The sequence below is a fragment of the Phytophthora infestans genome, genomic scaffold (genome assembly GCF_000142945.1).
Source record: "Phytophthora infestans T30-4 supercont1.1 genomic scaffold, whole genome shotgun sequence".
Taxonomy (NCBI): Eukaryota; Oomycota; class Peronosporomycetes; order Peronosporales; family Peronosporaceae; genus Phytophthora; species Phytophthora infestans.
Window position 1 is genome coordinate 4,744,252 of NW_003303758.1, and position 3,414 is coordinate 4,747,665.

The following is a 3,414-nucleotide window of genomic DNA, read 5'->3' on the forward strand; positions in this document are numbered from 1 at the left end:
AAACTTCGGAACTCAAAGCCTACAAGGTCAATAGTTTGTGGTGACCGCTCGCTCCCCTTCCCAACCCCCTTCGTCAGTCATGAGAACATATGCGGTATTAAAGAAAGCAATGTCGTAGATCATGTACAGTTAGCGGCCACTGGTCGAAAGACCCGGGTTTGAGATACCCAGGTCCAGGGTAAAATTCACAAAAGCTGGAGCCGGAGACCGAAAGTTGGGTGGCTCTCTTCTGTTGTTCCCAGGTGGGCTTACTCTATATGCGGCCGGGGGTTGCGTCGCTTCCTCCAACGTCCGGTAGCTGCTATTATCACAAACTCCTAGGGTCTGCCTGTCCGCGTCCCCGGTGGAGCACCACGGGCCCCGCTGAGGCTGAACCCTAGAACCTTTTACCGATGGCTCGCGTGCTAGTGGAGGCCATGCAGAGTCGACGAGTGCAGGAGCTGGGCCCGCAGCAGTTTTAACAGCCGACGGTCGGAGCTGTGCCGCCGTTGCAGCCCCAAGCTCCCATGCTCAGCAACGACGTCGGCGTCCCCATGGACGTTGACTCCGGCACTGATTGCCCTCCAGCGTTGCAGCAGCCACCCCAGCGACCGCGTGCGCTGCACGTAGGCAGCAAGCGCCGCCGACTCGACGCAGAGGACGGTGAAGAAGCTCGCCAGCTGCAAGAAGAGGAGGAGGCTGGCATTCATGCCCCAGCGCTCAGGCTATCCGCGGCCAGCGCTCAACCGGCCTCCGTTCTCGCCGTGTACACGCACAACGCGTCGCGGTTCGACTGCACGCTGTGCGCGTACACGGCCGGCAGCTTCGCGTCACTTCTGACGCACAGGAACTCTCGGCACCGCCGCACCGCATTCCTCGACCGATTCTCGGCGGGTTGCGCGTGTGGCGTGCCATTCGCCTCGAGGCTGGCTGCAGCAAGACACGCGCAAGCGTGCGCCAGCCTCTCGAGCGCACCATCGGCCGAGGCTTCGTCGGCAGCAGGAACATCAAGCCCCACTGCCGACGGAGCCGACTCCACCGTCTCACCCGTGGCTCACGCTGAGCCCGGCCTGCCCCGCCACAACGCCACGGAGCTCACAGCGTCCCCCCCGCTGGTGAGCTCCTCCGATGTTGAAGTGCAGGCAACAGAGACCGAAGCCACCGACAACCGCTGGGGCACTCCACTTCCGCGCGTGCTGGTCGCGTCTAGGATCGCCGGGCGCCTCGCTCAAGTGCCACCCCCACGCTGGGGTCCCCCGCTGCCGCGCACCACCATCGCGGGCCGCATTGCGACGAGGCTCGCAGCCACGCCTGCCCCCCGCTGGGACCCACCGCTGCCACGAAGCCTGGTCGTGTCACGCATCGCCGCCCGCCTGCTACCCGCGCTACCAGACGCGCCTGCATGCGAGGAAAAGGCCAAGGACAGCGACACGATGGACTGGGCGCCAACTTGGACAAACGAGGAGACCAAGGAAAGCGAGCCGCATGACGAAGCGCCAGGGCAGGTCGACGAGGAGACCATCGACGACGCCGACGGCGAGTGGCTTTTGCGCTTCGACGGTGCTTGCCGTGCAAACCCAGGCCCAGGCGGCGCCGGCGCAGCTCTCTTCAAGCCCAGCGGCCCCGTAGTGTGGACTTGTTCTCACTACGACCCGAGCACCACGGCAACGAACAACACAGCAGAGTACTCTGCGTTGCTGCTCGGGGCCAGGGCCGCCGCCGACCACGGCGTCACGAAGCTGCGCATCGAGGGCGACAGCACGCTGGTCATCCAGCAAGTGCGGGGCATCTTCGCGACGAGAAGCACGCGGCTCCGAGCACTGCGCAACAAGGTCAAGCTCGAGCTCGCGCGCGTGGGGAGCTTCTCGCTCCACCACATCGACCGGCAGGCGAACGGCCACGCCGACCGCCTCGCCAACGCCGGCCTCGACCGACGCCGCACCAAGCTCGAGTGCAGTGTGCACCCCGATGGCAGGGGCTGTACCAACACCTCTGTGGCGACCGCAGCGCCTACTGATCCTGCAGCGCCCTTGCCCCCAGCCCGGCCTCCTGCAACTACAGCCGCTCCGTCTCATGATGACGACCACAGCGACTAAGGCGACATCGACGATGGCGAGGTGTACGCTGCAATGTGCATCGGCCCCGATGCTGTGCCACACCGCCGACCGCGCCTCCGCCTACGGCACTTGACGGATGAGGAGTCCGAGGAGGCTGGCGACGTCGTGGAGAGGCTGGCAGCGTCGCTGGCGGCGAAGATTGCAGACGCGCCCGACTGGGAGACGGCGGAGGGCTACATCACAGCCCTACCGTACGCCCTCTACGACAAGCTGCAGCCGTACTCCCAGTCCCAGCACCAACCTCCACGTCAACAGCAGCAGCAGCAGCGGCAACGACCACGGCAGCAGCAGCAAACACGGCAGCGTCGACAGCGGAGATGCAAGCGCGGCGGTGGCAGCCAACACAGGCAGCGGAAGACGCGCCGCCGACGGCCCCCACGGGTGACACGCCACACCGCGAGCACCGGATCGATGAAGCCCTCGACAACCTCCACGCGCTCGAGAGCAGGCGCCTCCGACCGAGGCTTGGGTGCCTGCTCCGACGCCCCGTCGACGTCTGTGACCGGCCCTCGCTTCGAGGAGCTAGGTCAGGGGGGGTCTGCGAGTCAGCAACCCCCTGCGGGTCAAAGTACCGCTTAAGACGTCCAGCATAGAACGTCGGGTGCGTCGTCATTGACTTATGCAGGCCGATGGTGTACGACGCACCATGTCTGGCCAGGACTGCAAATGGTCCGATGAAGCAGTGCTTCAGCTTGTTGCTGCCGACAGAGCTGACAGTATCAAGAGGTAGGTTCCTCGTAGCTAGTATCACTAAGTCCCCCACTTTAAATACACTTAAGTTTCCTCTTCCATGTTTGTCGGAGTACTCCTTTTGTTTATCATGGGCCGCGGCCATGGCATCGCGGACCCTGCTGACAACGCTCAGCTTGGTATCCATAAAGGATTCCACTTGTTTCCGCAGCGAAACTGGTCTCACATCCGATACCTGGGAGGAAAGGGCTTTCCGAGCCTCTCCCCCACTTTGAATAGAGGCGTCAGTGTCTCCTCGAAGAGTGAGAGGCACTCTGGGGCGACAAAAGCCGTTCAAGTAGAACGGCGTGAACCCCGTGGATGCGTGCACCGCGTTGTTGAGCGCAAATGCAATAACTGGAAGCTGCGTCGACCACGTACGTGGCGCTGCCGCGCACACACTGCGCAGCGTGTCCTCGAGCACTCGATTGACGCGCTCTGTCTGGCCATCTGTCTGTGGATGGTCCGCAGTGGACATCTGCAGACGAGTTCCCAGTAAAGGAAACAGCGTTTTTTTTAAACGCAGCCACTAACCACTGGTCTCGGTGCGAGACAATCGTATCCGGGAGACCGACGAGCAGCCTGCGGT